The sequence below is a fragment of the Bufo bufo genome, chromosome 1, assembly GCF_905171765.1.
Source record: "Bufo bufo chromosome 1, aBufBuf1.1, whole genome shotgun sequence".
Classification (NCBI taxonomy): Eukaryota; Metazoa; Chordata; class Amphibia; order Anura; family Bufonidae; genus Bufo; species Bufo bufo.
The window spans coordinates 140,978,572-141,003,816 of NC_053389.1; positions in this window are offsets into that span (position 1 = coordinate 140,978,572).

The window sequence follows — 25,245 nt, forward strand, 5'->3', positions numbered from 1 at the left end:
TGTGACAGAGATGGGCTGCAGTGGCGGGGCGAGCCTGTGATTAGTGTTGATTGCGAATATTCTAATCGCAAATTTGTATCGTGAATATTGGCACTTTGAGAATTTGCGAAAATCTAAAATATAATGCTATATATTCCTAATCGTGAATATTCTAGTTTTTTTTTTTTTTTTTTGCATCAGTACTACTGCTTCTTGCTTGTGGGCCAATGAGAAGGCTGCAATATCTTTGTCAGAGCTTAGCAACATCCCTAGCAACCAATAGGAAAGTTGCCTACCCCTTACTATATAAGAAACTCCCCAGCAGCCATTTTCTGCAGTTTTTTGCAGTTCTAAAGGAGAGAGCAGTGTCATTGCTGTGCTCTGTGCTTTGCTGAGTCATTTACATTAGATAGTTAGTTAGCTTATATATATAATACAGATAGTTAGTGGGAGATAGTCAGTGTAGGTTAGATAGTGAGATAGTGTAGCTGATAGGTTCCAGTGCAGGGTGTTAGGTAGTGTGATAGGAATTACTGTTTCTCTGCTGTCCATACATACATGCTACAGACATAGTGCTGTGATGTCACAACAATACTTAGTGCACCAATCAGTAATATGTAGTCAGACCTGCTAAAATGTGAAGTTGCACGTATTGCGCAAAAATATGTGCATCATTAGTGCCGACTTGCACAATTGCGAAAATAATCTCTGGAAATTGCAAATTCTTGAATTTGCTAATTTATTCCGAATATTATAAAATTTGCGAAATATCACGAAAACGAATATTGCCTATGCCGCTCATCACTACCTGTGATTGTGGATGGGCTGTTGCAGAGTGAGTGTGCTAGGAAAGGGAGCTTCTCTCCCTGCAGATATTCTAACAAAGTGAAGGCTATAATAACTGATGAGCTGATGATGACTATGGGAGTATACTAGAAGAGGGAGCCTCCCAAAGTGGGTTATTAGAAAGGAAAGCAGTAGAGTTAGTGTCGCTGGGTGTAAAGGGACATCAATAACCTGGTCCATGTAGAAGGGTTAAGGCTTAGTATTTAGGGTTAATGTGCTTTCCATGATTTCAATTTGATTCCAAGAGCTTAGTTATCATGCCCTACACAGCAGAGGGAAGGCTGGACCTGCCCACTCTGAGGGCGGAGCTATTTAGTCTGATTGCATTAGCCAGAGAGTCTGGCCTAGACCTCCAAAATGTAAGGATCTACAAGGCGCTCTCCATTCCTACATGCTGAGTTGCCCTTCCTCTGGGAGAAGAAAACAAATAATCTATAGACTATTTAGGACCATAAGAGACCGTGCTTGATAGCTAAAGTAACGGAATGGATTGGCCATCTGATCCAAGATCTGCACCCAGGAGTGGGAATTGCAGGAGTTAATGAGAACAGAATTGCACACCTTTGTTCAATTTGGAAATTAGCCTGGATTTAATAGAGAGACTATACATCCTGCTTTCCGATATATACAGTCGTGTAAAGGTGTATATGTAGGTGTGTGTGTGTTTTTCGAGGGACTGACTGTCATGTTCTAAGGGGGATCAGCCAGACCCCTAGAACATCTCAGGCAAACAAACACAAGTTAAGCAATCAAACAAGGCAAAGACCAACATGAATTCATTATTCACAGAGATCTGGACATGGCAGGAAACTGGACCAGCAGGTAATATCAATGGACCAAGTGCATCGGTTTCACTTGGGGCCAATCCCAGAGGACAGAGACTCAGTGAGCCTCGTTTTTCACAGAGCCCCTGATGGTGGGGATGAACTTAGCCGAGGGCTCACTGGTCACATCTCCAGGAAGGTCCCGATGCACTTGGCCATTTACCTGCAGAGACTGATGGTGCAAGCACCAGCGGTCCACACAAACAAGGACTGGAACCTAGGCACATGAACTGTAACACAAACAATGACATAGGACACAGTTGAGACAAGACAAACGGGAGCCAGAACACAAGCAAATGCTAGGACCCCATGCAGAAAGAATGCATGGCGGTCACAGGCAGAGCTGCCCAGACAGCCAGACAAGCAGATGCCTGGACCCCATGCAGAGCGACACATGGCAGTCACAGGCAGAGCTGCCAAAAACACAGGCAGACAAACAGATGCCTGGACCCCATAGGGAACGACACATGGCAGTCAGACTAGATGTCCTCCTTCCGGAGAACCCAGGAGCCCTCTCACCGAAGGAATAGACTTGGACTAGCACTGCCTGTTCCCCATGTGGAGTTAGTCCATGAGCGAACAGACAGTTGCACCACAAGACACAGAACTTGACTAAGTGACCTTGATGTCTCACTAGGTGACCACGCAGACAGTGCAGATGGAATAATCCCATGTCAGGTGCATAGATCCTGCACCCAGCAAAGCTGGAGACAGACCGACCCCCAAACCCACAGCACACAGGATATTATAGCAGGGTGACTGGATCATCTAACCACCTAGCAAACACACCCAACTCAAACTATTAACCCCACAAGAACCAAACAGTGATCGACAGAACAGTACACACACAGGGTGCCAACACTACACGTCGACCCTGGCAACCAGCCCACACGGAATCCACTGTAGCTAGTACGCCAGAGCACAAACGTGAGCAACACGCCAACCCATGTCACAGTGAACCACACTGTGACACTGACCTTATCCTCACAAGTGTTATTTGCCAAACATATCTCAATAAAGCTTGTTGGACTTGTTACCTTACACTGCCCTTCTTATTGCCTTGCACCCAACACCTGCACTGCTGCCAGCACTGCATTGCCTACACCACCAGGGATTGCTGCCTTGCAGCCATCTATCTAACATCAAGGGCACCCCATCTAACACTATGCAGGATCCCCAGAAAGTCCAGGCTGTGCCCCAAGGGAAGAAGGGGTGTGCCTCCATTCACTGCATGGCCCCAGGGAGTGTTGAACTGAGGATAGCCACTGTGAACCATTACTACTCCTATCTATGCCACTGCTACCACTCCCATCCTCTTCCCAGCATTTCACCTCTGGGTTGCAGCACATGCATCAGCCCTGGAAACACTGGGGCAGTGGAAGAATAGATGACCCGGTCAAGTGTGACTATCTGCGAGGAGACAAGACCCTGAACTAAGGCATTTGAGGCATGTAACATTGCCCCTGGATCAGGGAGGTCCCCTTGGGACTAGCAGACTGCAACTAGTTAAAAGACTGTGGGGCTCATTTCTTAACTGATATTCTCAATTTTTTTGGCATATATCAGTCACAGATTTTGTCGCACGCCATTTTGTGATAAAATCTGTGACTTTTCCCCGCTCGTCAGTTTTCTCAGCAGGCCCATCTCATTCATCATTTTCTACTCCAGTTTTTGAGGTAGAAAATTGCTTAAATCTACACCAGCCAGGTGTAGGAGGTGGTGTAGATTTAAAGGGAGTCTGTCACCACATTTGAGCATATTAGACTGATCAAATAGCGTTATATGTGCCACCCAGAACTTAAAAACGGTACCTTTGTTGTTTGTAACTGAGTTTTCTTTTAGCCGAAAATGAACTTTTAAGATTATGTAAATGAGCCCTCTCAAGTGCCCAGGGCGGCGTCTCAATCCTCCGAGCCCCAGGCAGCACCTCCTCAACGGCTCATAACCCCGCCCTCCGTGTGCCTCTGCCCGCCCGTTTACTCCCCTCCTCTGTCCTTTTCCACTGCAGCTGCGCAGCTGCAGCTGCAGTGGAAAAGGACAGAGGAGGGGAGTAAACGGGCGGGCAGAGGCACACGGAGGGCGGGGTTATGAGCCGTTGAGGAGGTGCTGCCTGGGGCTCGGAGGATTGAGACGCCGCCCTGGGCACTTGAGAGGGCTCATTTACATAATCTTAAAAGTTCATTTTCGGCTAAAAGAAAACTCCGTTACATACAACAAAGGTACCGTTTTAAGTTCTGGGTGGCACATATAACGCTATTTGATCAGTCTAATATGCTCAAATGTGGTGACAGACTCCCTTTAAGTTTGGCGCTTCCTTTAGCAGTACAGAGACACTTAAGACCGCCGTGTAAATCACCAGTCTTATTAAATGAGTCCCTGTGACAAAAAATACATTGAGGATCCGGAAGTCAAGTACCCTCATTTTGAGTGATGTAACAGCCAAGCCGGTGTACATGTGTACAGTACAGTAAAGTTTCTGAGTTTGCTGCAAAAATTGATGTGCCCATGCCTGCCATTATTCTTGCTATCCAATGGGCCTGGTCTAGCCACTCCTCTCTTCTTGTACTCCCCCTAATTCAGAATAAGGCCTCATGCACACGGCCGTATGTATTTTGCGGTCATTCCGTATTATGCGGAACGGAAGAGCTGGCCCTAATAGAACAGTACTATCCTTCTCCGTAATGCGGACAATAATAGGACATTCAGTTAGGTAGTCATTTGTTCTATAGGGTATCCTGCAAGTAAAGGTAGACCATACAACTCTATTATCTTAATGTAAATGGAGAGACGATAGTTTTGAGCCTTCTGTAACTGAAGGAAGTAAGATATGGGGTGGAGCCTGACACATTTCGCTATCATCCAGATGATGGCCATTGGCTTCTACAATGTAGTAACCAAACCATATTGTTGAGCACACGGTGCACAACGGGGGAGCATGGAGTACAACGGGACCAAAGGCATACATACCATAAAGGTAAATTGGTCTTATCTCTTCTTTTAAAGAGTGATTAGAGCTATAGGAATAGATATGGGGGTGCAGAGGCAGTAGCCACATTTGTGCCCTGGGGTTCAAAAGCCCCTCTGCTACACCACACAAGACAACATCATTATTGTAAATTGTGCATGGCAGTTAGGGGAAATTGTTACATACATCCCACTATGGCCCAGAAGCTTCAAAGTAAGAACTTGTGGTGTAATCGCCTCCACACAGATACTACAATGCTTGCAGACAAGGAAATGGTTGATCAACACCATGATCATGGAATGGAAGGGGCAAACTGGCATGACGTCCTAATGTTGATTAGGGCTGCGGTGACATTTTCATCTTTGCCATACAGCACCCCTTTTTCTTTAAATTTGAAATTTAGGACTTATGAAAATCTATATTGCCCAGATGCAGATATAACTGAGAACCCACTGACTCCACAGGGACAGTACCATACTTACTTTATTTTTTTTACTTTAAGAAAATCATTTTATTATATCATTTGATAAATATTAAATCAAGTAAATTATTAAAATGTGCACAAGGGGGTAAAAATATATATTTGTTATTTTCACACAAAAAAAATCACTTTCCTTATGACTTCCAGAAAAAGAATCTCTAAATATCAGACTTGTCTTTGAGGCATCAGGTTAATGTATATGCTCCTATTCCTAATCAACACTCAGACGGCTTCTTGAATGAAATATGACATTTTCTGATTGATGGCTCACCTTCCTTAATAGCAGGTTTCCCACTTCTCTAAAAGAGAATTCAACAGTAGGTCAGTAACAGACGTCCACAGGAACCTCAGACCCAAAGCCCAGCCAACATCTCAAGTCGCCTGCATTAAGAGCTGTCTGACATTTTCTGCATCTTAAGAGCTTCTTGTAAGGAGCTCTTCGATAGGTCACCCCTTGCAAAATGTTTTGCAAGCCATTACAGCCTGAACTCCAGCACAGTAATACAATTGCAAGGCAGCTGCTCTCAGCAAGAGGCAAAGGTCACGGTGCTGTGTATATAAGCAAGCTGTGAAGGGTATAGCAGTCCAGATCTCACCCTCTTGCATTTTAAAAGCCAGCACAAGTAAAAACAAACAGCAACACGCTTCTACTTCTCTTTTTTTTTTTTTTCTTTAGCCCCGGAAAAACATTTAAAAGCATGGTGAGATTATTATTTTTTTTTTTACAATTTGGTTCCTATTGCTCCTGCATAATCCGCCGCCTGTTAAATTTTTGGATGAGGTTCAGAAAGGCTTATTTAGTAGGTACTAGCATTTATTGAAAAATTGTCTCTTGCCGGCATGTATTGATGGTGAACGGAGTCGAGTCTTATTAAAACAGAAGACACTATTAAGAAATTATTACAAATGGTTGCAGCAGATGGTGCTCGGTTATAGTACATTAGTTACAATAGTGAACATTTTGAATTTTTTTGGGCATCATAGGAACTTCCTTCTCTGGATAAGCAAATAGTTACCACTCTTTCCAGGGACTGAACTACAGATATATTATGTGAAGCTGAATTAAGAAGATCTGAATTCAAGGGTGTTCAGCTGCTCATACTTGACGTGGCCCGGCAGCAGGATCTGCACACGGATCACCACTAATTGGTGGGTCGTACCTGTACCTGCTAGTCGGGACCTGTACATGGTATTTGTTTCAAGAAGCACCTACAGGCACAAGTACTAGTATGAACCAGCAATTAGTGATGATCCACATGTGGGTCCTGCTGCCAGGCCGCATCATCTACGGGTAGCCTATGAGGACATCATTTTTTTCATTTTATTAAATCATAGATAGATTTTTGCTTTAATGATGGCCTCTTTTATATCAGATGGTGCAAGCATATTCCACAACACTGTACAGAGATCAAATTATCAAATCAAATACTCTCTGGTATTTGTCCCTCCCTGGGGTGGTTTAGTGTATCTTGTTTCCTCATCTCAAGCATATCCAGGTAGAACATGACGACTCCATGAGGGAGTCACACTGGTCTGAATGACTGGATTATAGTTAGGACCGAAAGGGCAAATACCCTGAAGACTCCACCATCTAGGACCACTATCCTGAAGATGCTTACTGAAAAGAATAGGAAAACTGCTTGTGGGGGGAATATTTTGCAAGATACTGTATACTCTATATGGACAAAAGTACTGGGACACACATTTTATCATTGAATTCAGGTGTTTCATTCAGTCCCATTGCCACAGATGTATAAAATTCAGCCCCTAGCCAGGGGTGCACCACCAATGAGGCCAGGTGAGGCGATAGTACCAGGTAGGGGCAAGAGGGGGCAGCGGAAGAGCGGAAGGATCATGGGGAATGAGCGCTTTCATTGTGGCAAGGGGGTTAGGTTAAGAAACTGGCATTGGGGGAGGGGGCTGTGCCGTTTCAGTTTTCGCCTCAGGCATCAGAAAGGCTAGGAGCACCCCTGCCCCTAGCAATGCAGTCCGGCGCCCACCGTCATTAAAGCTGTCAGATGCCGCGTTCATCACTGATCACTGCACGTGAGATTTAAAAGAAATAGGGTTTTCAGGTGTTAGGCCCCTTTCACACGAGCGATTTTTCTGCCTGGTGCAATGCGTGATGCACTCGCACTGAATCCTGACCCATTCATTTCATTTTCACATATCAGTTCTGCGTTGCATGAAAAAAACGCAGCATGTTCTATATTCTGTGTTTTTTATGCAGCCCTGGCCCCATAGAAGTGAATGGAGCTGCGTGGAAAACGCATTGCATCCGCAAGCAAGGGCAGATGCAATGCGTTTTTCGCTGATGGTTGCTAAGAGATGTTGTTTGTAAACCTTCAGTTTTTTTATCACGCGCATGAAAAACGCATCAAAACGCATTGCACTAGCGCGGCAAAAAATGAACAACTGAACGCTATCGCAGACAAAACTGACTGAACTTGCTTGCAAAATGGTGCAAGTTTCCCTGAACTCACCCTGAACGCTTCCGGACCTAATCTGTCACGCTCGTGTGAAAGAGGCCTTAGGCTGGGTTCACACTTGAGCGCATTTTATATGCGCGTTTAACGCGCGTTCTTGTCGCGTGTTTTTATGCGCGTTTTTTGCAATAGTAAACGCGCAATTGACGCGCGTTTGTGTGATTGACTGCAGTGTCCTATGGCCACAAACGCGCGTCAAAACGCCCCAAAGAAGCTCAAGAACTTGTTTGAGCGTAGGGCGTTTTTCAGCGCATTCAAACGCGCTGTAAAACGCTCAAGTGAGAACCAGGGCCATAGGGAAGCATTGGTTTTCATGTGTTGAGCGTTTTACAGCGCGTTTGAACGCGCTGTAAAACGCTCAAGTGTGAACCCAGCCTAAGTCGGTGAAAAAACATAATTATACTCACCTGATCCATTTGAGCGCGAAGGGGGTGCCGCAGCCATCTTGATTGAAGATCACATGCGAAATCTTGTGCGACGCTGATGACGTCATCAACCTGACCGGCGTGGTGATGTCATACATCTCCACGCACGAGCATGAGGTAAGTATGATTTTTTTTCCCCCACCATTTCAGGAAAATTGATTCGTTACCATGAAGCACCAGGAAATTCCATGAAATTTGGATTGAAGTTCACTTCGGATACTTTGATTCGCTCAATACTAGTTACATCCAATGAATTTCTCTGACTGCTGTTTTTTTTCACTTTTCTCATGTTTTCTATCTGGCCCAAGCCACCATGATGATTTGTTCCAGCCACTTGTCTGAAGAGTTTGCTGCCCAGACATTTTTGGTTTCTCACTTTTCCAGCAACAGTTCTACCTGGGCACTGTTCTTCTAAAATAGCAGCAAATAGCGCTTCATAGCACCAAATTATTATTAGCTCTGTAACAGAAAATGAATTAAGATCTGGAACTCTGAGAACTGGAGATCCACAAGCAGCATAGCACAGTAGCTTGTGTAAATCCCATTTACTTCTAGGGGAGTTATGGGAACAGTATACCAGAACTTGCCCAGCTCTGTCTGTAAGGCCTCTTTCACACGAGTGTGACAGATTAGGTCCGGATGCGTTCAATGAAACTCGCACAATTTTGCAAGCAAGGTCAGTCAGTTCAGTTTGCGATTGCATTCCATTGTTCAGTTTTTTTTCCGCGTGGGTGCAATGCGTTTTGATGTGTTTTTCACAGGCGTGATAAAAACCTGAAGGTTTACAAACATCTCTTAGCAACCAGTGAAAAACGCATTGCATCTTCACTTGCTTCCGGATGCAATGCGTTATTCACGCAGCCCTATTCACTTTTATGAGGCCAGGGCTGCGTGAAAAACGCAGTATATAGAACATGCTGTGATTTTTAACGCAACACAGAAGTGATGCGTGAAATGAATGGGTCAGGATTCAGTGCAGGTGCCATGCGTTCATGTCACGCATTGCACCTGTGCGGGAAAACTCACTCGTGTGAAAGAGGCCTAAGCCTTCTTTCACAGTGCACTAGCGCTAAAATATTTCGGCAGGCTGTTGCGGCAGAGGAATCACCTGCCGGAGTACATTGTATCCGGCAAAGCCAGATACAATAACAGCTAACACCCGTTGTTTCACACCTCAAAGGCCACAGTCAATAGGAAAATATTTTAAAAAATAACATTAAAAAAAACTATTAAAAATGTAAATCACCTCTCCCAATTTTATATAAAAAAAATCAATGACAGAAAAAAAACATAATTGGTATCGTGTCTAAACTTAATGGAAAAAAATAATAATGTCCAATTTGCAGTTTTTTGGTCTCCTTGACCCACAAAAAAATAAATACAAAGTGATAAAAAAGTCATATGTACTCCAAAATGGTACCAATACAAATTATTGCTATACATATATACACATATATATTGTGGGGATTTGCTCTGGTATTCAGGGTATGCGGACGCAGTACAGAGGCAAATTACCAGTTCTTAAATCAAACTTCTGTGTTTATTCACACATAAAGCAAAAACAAAATGTCACTTTCTTATCGCCTCTATTTTGTTTACTTAGGGTTTGATCACTCTGCGCCCAATGACATACCCGAGGCATTTAGTCTCCTCTAACCCTATCGCGGTTAGTCCCGCCTTCCGAAGGGAGTCCACTATAGCTTGCACTTTGGGTAGGTGACTTTCCTAATCGGTACTGTCGTCCAGGTAAGCCGAAGTGTACAGACAATGTGGACGCAGCACAATGTCCATAAGCCGTTGAAAAGTACTGCACCTTGTACTGATACAGCCCTTCAGGTGTGATGAAGGAAGTTTTCTCTTTGGCAGCCTCCGTTAAGGGCACCTGCCAGTACCCTTTCGTGAGGTCCAAAACAGAAAAATACTGAGCTTGCCCTAACCTCTCGATAAGCTCATCCACCGAGGGCATGGGATAAGCATCGAATTTGGAAATCTCGTTCAGTTTCTGAAAATCATTACAGAACCGGAGTGTCCCGTCCGGCTTGGGTATTATAAGACTAGCCCACTCACTTTTAGACTCCTTAATGATGTCTAGCCTCAGCATCATCTGAACTTCCTCTGAGATGGCTTGTCGCCGAGCCTCGGATACCCGGTATGGTTTTAGCCAGACTTTCGCCAGAGGTTCAGTGACAATGTCAAGGCGAATTGTGGAAGTTGGTCCAGGGAGATCGGAAAACACATCCGTGTTCCGGCTAATAAACTCCCTGGCCTCCTGAGCCTGCTTAGAGGAGAGGCTGTCAGCAATTCTTACTATTGCAGATGCTTCCCTTGCTTCAGACAGAGAGGCTGAAACCGCTTTCCCTAGAAAACCTGGCCACGGGCTGTCTTCAGTACAGATTTCCCTATCTTTCCACACTTTAAGTAGATTCACATTGTACACCTGCTCTCGTTTTCGCCTCCTTGGCTGGTGTACCTTGTAATTTACCTCTCCAATTTTTTTAAGTACCTCATAGGGCACCTCCCACCAGGCCAGGAACTTACTGTCCACAGTCGGCACTAGAACTAAAACTCAATCACCCGGGTTAAAGATCCAGACCCAAGCCTGCCGATTATAGATCCTACTCTGGGCTCGCTGAGCGGCCTCCATATGCTCCCTGACAAGAGGAAAAACGGTCTCTATCCGCTGTTGCATCTTGGTAACATACTCAAGGACACTTCTATGTGGAGTGGGTTGCTGTTCCCATGCCTCTTTGGTTACGTCCAACAAACCGCAAGGATGTCTGCCATATAGCAATTCGAAGGGCAGGAACCCAGTAGAGGCCTGGGGCACCTCTCACACAGCAAACATGAGATAAAGCAGAAGAAGGTCCCAGTCCTTCCCATCTTTAGACACCACCCTTTTCAATATGGTTTTTAATGTTTTATTAAAGCTTTCAACTAGACCGTCCGTTTGCAGATGGTAAACGGACATCCGTAACTGTTTGGTATGCAGCAACTTACAGAGCTCCCTCATGACCTTAGACATAAAAGGGGTCCCCTAGTCAGTCAGAACCTCTTTAGGTAGCCCCACTCAGGAGAAACTTCTTAGCTATTAGTTTAGCCGATGTATGTCGCAGTGGCACCGCCTCCGAGTACCGAGTGGCGTAATCTAGGACGACCAGGATGTGTCGGTACTGGGCATACGAGGTCCATCGCGACTCGCTCAAACGGTACCTGGATGATTGGGAGAGGTACCAAGGGACTGCGGAAAAGGTGCTGAGGGCTAGTTGCTTGGCAGGTCGGGCAAGACTTACAGAATTCGTCCACCTCTCTAAACCCCACTGGGCCAGTAAAACCGTTGTAGTATCTGGTCCTGTGTTTTCTACATTCCCAGATGCCCCCTGAGAACATGTTGGTGGAGTGTAGTACACTCTGGTACATACGCCTATTAGAATCTGGCAGGTATCTATCTTCTGCTCTGTCTGTGGTCTGCTTTGTTTGGGCCTGACTAGCTGTGGAGGTACTTATCTTCTCCTTGCTTTTGGAATCTATACTTACAGGACTGCTCGCAGGGTATGGTGGTGTCGTCCTGGAGATCTGATAGTTCTGAAGTTGGCTGCTTTCTTGGTCACCAGCTGAGGTAAGGGACTCAGGCTGGGAAGGTTGATCTGGGGCCTCATCCGAGACTTGGATCCTTAGTTGGGGTCCCTATTTCTGGGAGCTCCTATCAACGCAGCCTACCCCAACAGGGGGTGGCTGGTACACTGCCTAGAACTTTATTTCCTCCCTCTGAAGTAGGATGTGGGAACATTCCACTCCTCCTCAGATAGGGGGAAGCTAGCCTGGAATGGTCTGTTCCAGTCTAGGTCTATTAACTAGCTATGTTCTGCCTACATATTGCTTCCACCTGCTGGTGTACATTGAGAACTACAGCAAATACATATTAAACAGGCATAGAAATACATACAATACAAATGTAATGTTAATGTATGACATACAACAGTGCCTGGAAAAATGCAGAACCCAAAAATATCAGCGTTCACGCCAGACTCACTTCTCTTGCCTGCATCCTCCACCAATTGTGGGCATTCGCTCTGGTAGACAGGGTGTGTGGACGCAGTACAGAGACAAATTACCAGTTCCTAAAACAAACTTCCGTGTTTATTCACACGTCAAATGTCACTTTGCAGTCTTGGTGCTAGTTCATACACAATGGAAAGTCCACATAACAACATCACCTTGTTGGCAGTTCTGCCTCCAGCAGTCCACAGCAGGCTTTTAGGGGACCCCTTTCCCTTACAGACAGATCTCAGCCCTCCAGCATGGCACAAGCCTCTGATCCCAGCACACACACCTCCTGAGCTCCACTGTGAGACTGAGGTAATCCTTCTCACCTGGCAGTGCTGGCTGTTTTTTTAGGCCTGGCAAAACCCGGCCTGGAACATGGGGAGTAGTCACCCACCCAGCACTTTGACTACTCCCAGTAAGAGCCGTCCCGGATCAGCTATACAGCCATACTAAGTATTAAGGTGTCAAACAGCAACTGCTGCTGACACATAAAAAATGGCTCTTACTCCACCGAGACCAGGAACCTCTGTGACATGTACCTATAATCCACGATGATTCCTTGTACCTTCTTACAATATACATAAACACACATACACACAGCTCTGCAGCTCTTTAATAAAAACTCACATCTTTACTCTTACAAGCACTGTACTGTCTTCCTGGTTTGGCCCCTTCCACTCATGACGTCATCAAAAGTCCTTCAGCAGCAGTTTAATCTGAGCTTTTTTCTCCTTTACTGCAGAGACCTTCATGATGGAGAAGGCTCAGTCCCATCTATGTACCGAATGATCTTTCAGCCTATTCTCCTGCATGAACTGATCACAGAGATCAGTGTTGTATTAGCTGGATTAGCACTTGGTTGAATCATTTAAGGAAGCAGAGAGGTATCTGGCATCTGCTGCAAACGTCTGGATGGGGCCTACACAGGTTCTGGCATATACAATGGTGAATGTGCCAGAGCTGGTGGCCTTTCCCACATCCCGCTCCACACCCCCTTTCTGTAATCCTGGTGAGGGCAAATTAAAATCACTAGTTGCAATTAAAGAAGTCGCAGTGGCATTGAAAAGGTAAAAAAAAACGCGGCTTTGGGACTTTTTAAAGCCAGAAAAACACATAGGGGAATGATGAATTTTCCCGCTTTGGTTTTTAAAGAAGCACTGCCACTCTTGTCGATAAACAGTGTCTTGTATTGCAGTGTTCACGTAAAGGAACTGTGTCATCAGAAAATGAACAATTGTTTAAATCGTGTTTTTATGATTAACATATTTTTAAAGAATTTTTGAGGATGTTATTTTTAATTTTACATATCAATAGCTATAGTTAAACAAAAAACATGAAATCATGTAGTTTTTGCACTGGCCACAAAATCTGATAACAGGCGCCACTTCTTGGCCTGTACAGATCACTGTACTGCAGTTATCTGCTTATCGGTCATTATACTCCTGCCTGTAATGATATCACCTCTGTGTATAGGTAAGACAGGATCCATCATTCACAATAGGTGATTGTCAAAGCTTTTCTATTCTTTCTTTGTGCAATGACCACACAGAGCATTCAAAAGAAACAGCAAATTCCAAATTGTCAATCCTACTTTGAGCGCTGCAGGTTACGGGTGTGGTGGGCCCTGTTCACACCAAGTTTCACTATTCAAAATTTAAAGTCCCTAAAATGTAGAAACACAGTCGGCACTGCTCAATCAGGTTTAATACCCAGCAGGATTCGCACCTGTGCTTGGAGTCCTCGGAAAGCACTAGGAGCATTTATCAACAGAGGTACCCGGTCGGGGTCATAGGCGTTCCGTTACAGCACCCATATGCACTATCATGCGGTAATACTGGTGGTGCTCAGCTCAAAATAGTATTGAAACAACCATGTAAACGAAGAACAGAAGAATAGCGGCACTCACCAAATCTTTTACCACTTGCAGCTTTATTCCGGGTTAAAAACACAGCAGATGCGGGTCACTGCACAGAGACACAAGGCAACAACCGTTTCAAGGCTTGACAAAGCGCTGTTCAGCGCAAAACGGCTGTTGCTTTGTGTCTCTGTGCAGTTACCCGCATCTGCTGTGTTTTTAACCCGGAATAAAGCTGCAGGTGGTAAAAGATTTGGTGAGTGCCGCTATTCTTCTGTTCTTCAATTACATGGTTGATTCAAAATCTAAAACCGCGCTGCTCTCCAACATGTGCCAATCTGACCACTTCAATATATGTCGATATTCAAAATGCACTAATCACTGTTCACATAGCATCGTCTCTCCTATAGATGGTCAAATCAAAGGAGCAAAGGATATTGAAGCACCGCAGTAGATATTTTAAAATCAGCTTTTATTATACTCACAAGATCAAAAAGGACACAGGCATATCAAATGTTTAGACTGGTTTCCCGTCTACCACCCGACCCGGGTTTCCCCTTCGCTTCGTCGGGAGTGTGTGTCTATGTGCTTTACAATCCTTTGATTTGACCATCTATAGGAGAGACGAATAAGTGTGTGGTGTGGATTGCTATGGAAACAGTGATTAGTGCATTTTGAATATCGACATATACTGAAGTGGTCGGATTGGCACCTGTTGGAGAGCAGAGCGTCACAGAGCATGCCTAGAGCAAACTCTCCCATAGAAGTCAATGAGGTCCCCTCCTGACCATTGTGTCTATGGCCCATGAGGTTGCCGTAAAGCAATTTTCTTATTGCTTTCTAACTGCTGTTCAGAACAGCTTAGGCAAGATGGCCGTCCCCATAATCATGCAATTAGAGAATAAAAACAGGTATGGATATGTGTTACTAAGTGGCAGATAACATGGTGACACATTTGGTGACACATTTCCTTTAAATAGGGATAAGCTGCAATACCAGACAGACAAGTTTTACGTTTTGATATATTTTGGTTTAGTTTATGTAACTGTGAGTACAAATTGTATAGCATGTCTCAAATGGGTACAAATTCTGGTGCATCAAGCACACACCACTGATTGTGGGGCAAATTAAGTAAGAATCTTGGCGCAAATACATTAATGTATTTTTCCACAATGTTATTTTTTTTTGTTCACGCTAATCAGCATATGACATAGACATTAAAGGGTTTATCTGGGAAGAGAAGAGGCCCCTCCCCAGGCCATGTGACGTCACCGTACATCGGTCACGTAGCCTGGTTACAGCTCAGCCCCAGTTCAGCACAACTGCATTACCAAGCACAGCCACTATACGATGTATGGCGCTGTGCTTGGCAAGCAACTGGGAGGCCGCCATGCTCACCAGAGCTCTGGTTAGCAGCACAGCTTCCCAGAACAGCTGATCAGGGGTGCTGGGACTCTGACCTCCGCCAATGTGATATTGATGACCTATCCTGTGTTAGATCATCAATATATTTTCTGGATAATCCCTTTAAGCATGTTATATCCCTTTTAAGCTAATCTGCTGACTAAAAAAAAAACTATAATGAGTTAAAAGTTACATTTTTATTTATTAGTGGGGAAAAAATCGAATCTAACAAAAAATAAATAATATTTACACTGTACTGTCGATATGGATAACAGATTTTTTAATTTTTAATTTTTTTTGTTGTAAATCTATAAAGGATAATCACATTATACTCAACTCTGTTGTCAGATTTAATCAATTAAGCTATTGCTGAATGAATCGGTTTAATCTGATGGGACATTGAAGGGAGTTTTTTAAATTATACCCAAGGAGGAAGAAGAAACTATTACTTACTGTGTATTAGTTCTGCTTAACTCCACTGGGGTCTTTCAAAGGGAAGACATGAGAAATGCATTATATTTAATTGCCTTTATTGGGTTTTAGGAAGCATAAATATCAAAAACATACCCCCTCCGTACGGCCAGTAGTAGATGCACTTTATTAAAAGATTCCTGCCTTCATTTCCCAATGAAGTGCTCCATGGATGTAGTGGAGTTTTCCAGTAGTGCTTGTGAAATTTTATCTGATGCAGCTTAGGCATTTATAGGAAGTATTTAATATACAAAGTAGCAGCAGAACACTGTGAAAACTGATCCTCCCACACTACTAAAAATTCCACAATTTGTGCAGATGTGTCCCCTATGAGTTTTATAGCACATGCTTAGTAAAATTCCCATAAGTATAATCTCTTTAAAATGTCCAATATGCAAGGTAGACACAATAAATATTTCATTCATTTTCCAAGTAATATAGAAATGTAATATGATAATGATAATATATCATCAAGATTTGGCCTATTATATATTTCAGGCTTTTATTAATAACAATTAAAATGTGTGATGCTTTCCATTTATTTATGAGACTTTCTATATTAGAGATTAGAGAACTTCTTGAAATTCACTTTGCGTCCCATTCGGCAAAATTTTCATAAAGTTTGGTATCGACCTGAATTGAATCATCACAAATCGAAGTTGCTCCAAACGCCCTGAACATTGCCTTACAGCACTCTCTAGTCTCCTTTTTAATTAAAATATGTTATTTCTTTTTGTTCATTATTTATGAATTTCTGCACTTCCCTCATTTTCACTTGCACTGTTGGTGCATGGAGGAGGCTGAATGATGTGTCTGGTCACTTGACCCTCCATCAACAGCCATCTTATGGACAGGACCTATGTGTGGACACCACAGATTTACCTAACAAGGGGGCATGGCTTATAAAATATAGCAAATGGCACAGAATGTCAACAAAGACTATATTAGTAAGTGCCATATAGTCATCTTACCTACACATCGGTCAAGAGTAGGCAGAAAGTGGCCAACTCTTTAACATTACCTTGTAATGCCACATGCTTATCTGTTTCTTTTTTGGCTTGATAGTCAATTATGGCTGATTTTAATATACTGTAGGCTATAATATTTTCTGGATGTCTACTTTGTTTTCTTAGTTTATTTACTATTATTTGTTTAACCCTTAGGATACCAGAGGTTTTTTGTATTTGCTTTTTCATTTTCATTTTTCTTCCCTATCTTCCTAGCCATACCTTTTTTATTTTTCCTTTCACATAGCTGTATGAAGACTTATTTTTTGCAGGACAAGTTGACTCTAATGTCAACATTTAATATGACAGACAATGTAGTGGGAAGCAGGAAAAACATTCCAAATGGGGTGGCATTGGAAAAAAAATGCAATTCCTCCATGTTTTTTACAAGTTTTATTCCCACGGCGTTCCTTTTGCAGCAAAACTGACCTGTGCCCTTCTTTCTCTGGATCAGTACAATTACAACGATACCACGTGTGTATAGTTTTTTTAATGTCTAAATAGTGTAAAAATAAATTTAAGCTTTGAAAAACATTTTGTTTTCCATCACCATATTCAAACCTCCTTAACTTTTTTGGAGTTATATCTACTAAGCTGTGTGGGGGTTCATTTTTCGTGGGACAATCTATAGGTTTTATTTTGGAGTGTGTGATTTTTCTATCACATTTTATTAAATTTTAAGTAAGGGGTAAGAGAAGCGATGAAAAGACGGCAAATTGGCTATTTTGATGCTTTTTGCCGTATTGGAAATTTTGTTTTATATTTTAATAGTATGGGAGTTTTCGGATGTGGTGGTGCCCATGATGTTTATATTTTTTGTTATTTATGTATTTATTTTTTTATTCTACGGAGTAGGGTGATTTAAACTTTGATATTTTAAAGTTTTTTTATATATTTTTAACAGTTTTTGTCCTTTTTTATGATATTGAAGCTTGTATTCTTCAGAGAGATCTAGCATATTGAAACCGGTAAGAACCCCAGAAGCGCGAAATGCCATGATCTCACTTGATCACAACATCTAAAGGCTTTAATCACCGTGATCGGCATTATTTCTGGTCGAGGTCATTAGCCACATGCCTCTGCTGTTTGAAACGTCCGCTGCACGTGCGAGTGGGCGCCATGTTTTCACTTTGCTCCAGAGCCGTACATGTACGGCGCTGGTAGCAAATGAGTTAGGCTACTTTCACACTAGCGTTCGGGGCTCCGCTTGAGAGTTCCGTTTGAAGGCTCTCACAAGCGGCCCCGAACGGATCCGTCCAGTCCTAATGCATTCTGAGTGGATGCGGATCCGCTCAGAATGCATCAGTCTGGCACCGTTTGTCCTCCACTCCGCTCAGCAGACGGACCCCTGAACGCTGCTTGCAGCGTTCGGGTGTCCGCCTGGCCGTGCGGAGGCAAACGGATCCGTCCAGACTTACAATGTAAGTCAATGGGGACGGATCCGTTTGAAGTTGACACTATATGGCTCAATTTTCAAACGGATCCGTCCCCCATTGACTTTCAATGTAAAGTCAAAACGGATCCGTTTGCATTATCATGAACAAAAAAAATAAAAAAAATTTTTTTTTTTTTTTGTTCATGCTAATGCAAACGTATCCGTTCTGAACGGATACAAGCGTTTGCATTATAGGTGCGGATCCGTCTGTGCAGATACAAGACGGATCCGCACCTAACGCAGGTGTGAAAGTAGCCTTAATATGATACGTATTAAGGCAGATTGCCTGGATTTGTGGGAGGGGCTGAGGTCCGCCTCCAGCCTATTTAGGGCACTCCCCTTACCTGGCTCCTGCATCATTGAGGTCTGAGCTTTTGAGAGAGGAGGTCGCGTGTGGAGTGTCTGGAGAGTTGCCTGCGAATCGCTAGAAGTTCTGGGAGTTTTTCGTTGCCATCAGTTCTGGATTTGGAGCATTTCGGTTCTATTTTTCCAGCTTCACTCAGGTTCACTGTGGGTCACGTTTGCCCGTTAAACTGCGAGTCATCCATACGGTGCAGCCGGGGCCTCACGGTTGCCCCTGTACCGGTTCAATTCATTTCACCAAACGCTGCACCAATGTCACTGTTTTCTCGTACAAGTCACCAGTATTTCATTTCTGTCACGCCTTGTTCATGCACAAATTTGTCTACACCGTACCACTATTCCGGTCAGCACCCCTGCGGCAGGCATGCAGTCGTTCCTGGGAAATCCCCATTTCTTTTCATTTCACCAAACGCTGCACTAATGTCACAGCTTTCTCGCCCAGGTCACCAGCATTTCATTTCTGTCATGTCTCGTTCACACATAAATTTATCTGCACCGTATCGCCACTCCGGTCAACACCCCTGCGCCATGCAGGCAGTGGTTTCCGAGTCATCCATACGGTACAGCCAGGGCCTCACGGTTGCCCCTGTACCGGTTCATTCATTTCATCATACGCTGCACCAATGTCACGGTTTCTCATACAAGTCACCAGTTTTCATTTCTGTCACGCCTTGTTCATGCGCAATTTGTCCACACCGTACTACGATTCCGGTCAACACCTCTGCAACATGCGGCATGGTTTCTGGCCTAATCCGCCATTTCTGTTTCATTTCATTCATGGACGCTGCGCCAATATCACGGATTTCTCAGTCACCAGCATCTCATTTTGTCATGTCTCGTTCAAGCAATCCCACAGAAACAACACTGCGGTCAGCACCCCTGGGGTCCAGGCTCGTTCCCCATTTCTTTTTCAGTCCATATCACCCCACAATCACCCACATTCATGCCCCCCCCTCCTCATGTTCATGTGCACGGCTGCAGGAGCACAAATGCGTATGAGTCATTCATACGGTACAGCAGGGCCTCACGGTTGCCCCTGTACCGGTTCATTTCATGTCATCAATGCGCACCAATATCACAGGTTCATACAAGTCACCAGCATTCATTTCTGTCACACCTGTTTCATGCGTATTTATTCACAAACCGCACCACCATTCCGGTCAACAGCTCTGGCAGCATGCGACCAATGGTTCGTGGATTAAATCCCCCCCTTTCTTTCCATGGTTCTTTTCACACACACTGCATCCATGTCACGGCTGCTCGCAGCAATCACCGGCAGCTCATTGCTCATGCCTATTCTGGCGTCTCCCCACAGGACCGTCACTCCGGTCAGCTCCCTGATGGTTCCAGCCCCATTCCCCATTTCTGGTTTATTTCAGTTCACCACTCAACATCCAACATTCATTCAAGCCAGCCCAGGTTATTGTTCCTGGGTTTTCCTCCCATTCCAGTTCAACAAACCACCCTGCACTCACTTACATTCATGCCCCCCCCCCCCCCCCCCCCGTTTCATGTCACAGCAGGGCCAAAAAATCACACACTTGCTCACATGACCTTGCGCAGCTGAAAAGGCCACACTGCTCACACCCTCCCTCATGGTCAGCACCGCCGGGCACGCACGCTGCTTCAAGGCGACCCCCCCCCCCCCCCCCCCCCCGCTGCCTCCGGTCCCATTCCGCCGATCCTCCTGCCGTGCTGCCGATGGCGGCCGGCCGCGTCTCTGCGTTTGGTCTGCGCACGCGCGGCCGGGGTACTGCGCATGCGCGGCGGTGCCGTCGGCGCATGCGCTGTGTCCCGGCGGCCGTCCGCCGTTGTGGCTGTTGCAGGGTGCCGCCGCCGGGTCTGTCCGACCTCCTGACTGGCCGGCGGAGCCCTGGGCCAGTAGTTCAGCATCATGCCCCCACCCACACAGGCTGCACAGTCCAGGGGGCATCCAGCCTGTTTTGCCTTGCACACAAACCCTCCTTGTTAAAACACCCCACCGCCATCAGGTCAAACAGCCCCCACACATAAACATAAACCCACCACTTTGCCCCAGGGCCAAAAATAAATAAATAAATAAATAAATAAATAAATAAATAATAAAAAATACATATATATATATATATATATATAAAGGGAAACCCGCCATATAGTCCATGGCCATACGTTCCACCATAAAAAATAAAAAAAAAACGGGAAATCCATACAGGCCGCACGATCACACGCTCCGCCACGTAATAAATCACAGGCCTCATTTCGCACATCACAGGCGCTGCATTATTGCATATTCACGTTATGATCCTCTCGGGTCATGCTAATGTTTATACCACAGTCCACTCTCGTCATACTACTTTCTGTTACCAGGTACGTACACCTGCTCTTAAACGATTTTCTCCTTACATTTCGGATGGTCCCGTTACTAAAAAAAAAAAAAAAAAACTGGGGGGAGGAGTTATCGTCTGGTTACTAATAAAGGAAAAAAAAAAAAAAAAAACGAATTAAAGGACACAGACCAATACGTTCCATTGGATTGCAAACGCGCATTTCCACTTGTGCATGGCCAGGCGCCACGCGCTGGTCTCTTCTCACACCAGGCGCAAGCTATCATTTCATGAACAACCGTCATGATCCTCCGGGTCATGCATATGTACCATGTACATTGTCACATTGCATTACACTATTTTATGTCTCCCCTCCCCCTCTTTTTCAGGCGGTCAACCTATATTGTATTTTGCACTACCGTGTATCCGGAAAATACCACCAGGTACGTTCACCTGCTCATTTAACAAAAGTCTTCCTTACATTTCGAATGATCCCGTTAGGGTCAGCGTGCTGGCTTTAGGGGCACCATCATCCCACTAGGTTACCCCCTTCTTGGCTTCGCCAGCAGTTAGTGGTCCCGCGAGGCCGACACCCCGCCTCAAACGTACAGAGGCACCCGCCCAACGCGCCACCTCGTTAGTAAGCCGCCTCGCGTGTTGCATAGAGAGGGCCTCACCTGTCACTCCCTTCCCCTAGTCCTGTCTTACAGTCACCGAGAGGCCAACGCTCCTGCCACTACCACAAGTGGCCTCATTAACCCCTCGCGCCAAATCATAGGTAGAGCCTCTCAAGCCGCTTGGCAATTAGCAGGGCCTCATCTGTCACCATGCAAGTATAATTTTTTCGCCGTCCGGCCTAGCTAGCCAGCACGATCCTGTGTTTCCCCAAGCTAATCAACTGTTTTGTTTTACTATGTCTCTGGAAGGGAAAGAGAACTTCTCCCTACCTGGCACCCCTGCTAGATCCGTCACTGCTACCCAGGGAGACGGTCTAGCCAGTCCAGCACCCATCAGATCCTGGGCAATCCCGCGCATAACGATTGAGTCAAGGTGACGGCATGTTCCCTTGCCCGCCACGGCGAGGGAAGCAGAGCTTTTCCGGCTGCTGCGCACGCCAATCGATAACAGGGAGGCAGGGGAGGACCTAGCCAGTCCAGCACAGGGGATATACATACCATGCTGTCCTCCCTAAATGTCATCCATGTCTAAAGTCAACGCCAGGTTGGAGAGGCTGGAATCGGTCACTGCGACCCTCTCCTTGGCGGGGCCACCACCGGCAGCGTCACCGGCCGGATTGCCAGTGATCACGTCGACCGTTAGCCTGGAGGACCAAGAAGTCAGCCCGACACACATAATACCGGAGGAGGAACCGGGGGTACCCATCGCCACCAAGAAGACAGAAGGGCCAGACACGGTCATCACCTTTCCTGGGTACCCAGTTGGATTCAGCCAGTTTGCCATCCGGGAAGATCCAGGACATTCTCGCCCACATAGGCAACTACCTTCAACTCCGCACCGGCAACCGCAAAGAACTGCAGTCCCTGCTGGGCTCCCTGATCTTTGCTATGCGCATCCACCTCAGTGTCGCTCATTTATATCACGGCTCCTGCACCTCTCCCCTTTTCCTACACGACTCGCACAGGTTGTCCCTGGATGCCCACGCTGCAGGCAGGTCTGGGCATGTGGGGGAGATTTCTGTCCACCTGGAATGGCGGGAGCTTGTTTCTCCCTCAGCCGTCGGACTCTTCCCCCTCTATCTGGTCAGATGCGGCATCTACCACAGGCTTCGCGGCCATTTTTGGGAACGATTGGCTGTGGGGCAGCTGGCCTCCTGCGGTCCGGGGTTTGGAAGGATTCTCCACTGCCTCAGCGCTTTTCAAGATCTACCCCATCGTGGCGACGGCCGTAGCATGGGGTCATTCATGGGCAACATGTCGGTCCGGTGCTATTCAGACAACCATACGACCTGCCAGTTCATCAACAGGATTGTTCCAAATCTCTCACAATCGTGAGGTTTCTGCGGAGACTTCCTTGGTTGGCCGCTTGCAATATTTTCTTCTTGCATTGTTTCCATGTCCCGGGGGTGGGCAATACGGCAGCTGACAGTCTGTCTCGCGTCAAATTTCAGGCATTTCATCAAGCTCTCCCATCAGCGTTACCCACGGCCTCCATCACTCCATTATTTCAAACAGCTCATTCTGGATTAGAAGGCATCATGCGGCATAGCCAGTCTTTGTCCCGCTTAGCACTATCAGACGATACACATAGAACATACGACAGAGCGTTCACACTATTCAACAGGTCCTGTTGGAACACAACATCACGCACCCCTTTTTGTCATGACGTCTCTTCCGGGTTTGGCTTCTTTTGCCACCTCAAACTCATGTCATACAACACCATCAAACCATATCTCACTGGCATTTCAACATCATATGCTAATCATACACCCCAATAACATCAGCTTCATGTCCTCGCACCAGATCAAATCCATACTCAGAAGTATTCAGGAAACGGAACCCGCACGTCCAGCCCAGAGGCTACCCATAATCAATCATATTTTCAAAGCATTATCCGACTTACTGGACGCCACGCCTCTTGAAACAGATACCAACTCCATCATCAATACGGCATTTACTTGACCTTCTACGGATTCCTGAGTTCCGGGAAATTCATTACAGCCTCCACGACCCGAACCTCACCTTGTCTTCTTGTCTCCCACTTGTCAAAACACATGGGTCACTACATCCTGTCCTTACCTCACTCCAAGAATAGTCAGCACTTTCATATTACCCCACGCACAACAGATGGTGTCCAGTCAGGGTCCTGGTCCTGGATGCTCACAATCAGCGTCACAAGTTCTACCCTCTCAACCGCTACTTCAACTACATGGTTCGGTACTCACCACCACCACCTTCATGACCCATGTCGGGTCATCCCTCACACAACTAGGCCTCAACGCAGCCAACTACTCAGGGCACTCCTTTCGCATTGGAGCCACGTCCACGGCCTCCAGTGCCAACATCCTCACTCATGGCATCAGGGGATTGGGGCGCTGGGAGTCATCCGCTTACGCGCAATACATTCCCCAATCCAACACAAGAGTTTAAGAGTGGCTTTCCAAAACATGTCGGGTTAAGCTATTGATACATCAATTGGCTACAATAAACTGGTTTATTTCCATTTTTGCCCTCTTCTTTCTCAGGCCTACCTCATCCTCGGTTTCGGCACACCACAACCGACTGCACTCATTCCCTGCTTTCCCAGGGCTCTTCACTGTACTACCGTAAGCCCCTTACACAAGTATTAAGGCAGATTGCCTGGATTTGTGGGAGGGGCTGAGGTCCGCCTCCAGCCTATTTAGGGCACTCCCCTTACCTGGCTCCTGCATCATTGAGGTCTGAGCTTTTGACCCTCCCACCACTCCACTCATTTACAACTCATTTCTTCCATATCTTTTCCTTGGGTAGGCCCTCTTCTTTCTCAGGCCTACCTCATCCTCGGTTTCGGCACACCACAACCGACTGCACTCATTCCCTGCTTTCCCAGGGCTCTTCACTGTACTACCGTAAGCCCCTTACACAATTACCCTTATTTGACTACTGTGTACACGTAGGAGATCGATCTCTTCAATATGTGTTTATATATTGTATACATCTATATGGACCTTTTATGTAACGCCATTTAAAATTTCATAAAAAGTTTATAACAAAATAATTTATACTAATATCCATAAAATGGAAGAGAGTTTTTTACACATAGTCTACATTTTGAGTCCATTGTGGTTGAATGCTAAAAATCATTGGAAATAATTTGGCAGGTTACGGCCTCGTATGGGCCATGATCCCACACTGAGGAGTTATTCCTAATCTGAATAAATAGATTCTAGTGTTATTCTTATTTAAGTTTAATAGCTAACATATCAGTTAAGTTTGGAGAATATTGTATTATCTGCCAGTAAAAAAATGAAATATTGTTATTTTTGTATCAATTTTCATTGAAAACTCATATAAAAAAAACAGAATAAATATTATTATATAGTAAGCGTGTCCTTGTCTTATGAATGATTTATAACATCCTCTAAATGTATACACTTTCTAGAAATGGATATGACCCTGAAATCAAATTATATATTTCGTAATGAGTAACTCCACCCTGAGAACCACCGGGTAAAATAACAGAAGGTCGTTGGAGAATTTGTTTTATATTATTAAACCCCAGCAGGAAATGTATTCTTGTGCTTGTAGTTCATAATCCCACTGCTATACTTGTGCAGGGCTTGTGCTTCTACACAGAAGCCATTCTATAAAAGAAGAGCCTCAGTGATAAACGCCTCAGCTTAAAGAGACCCTATCACCAT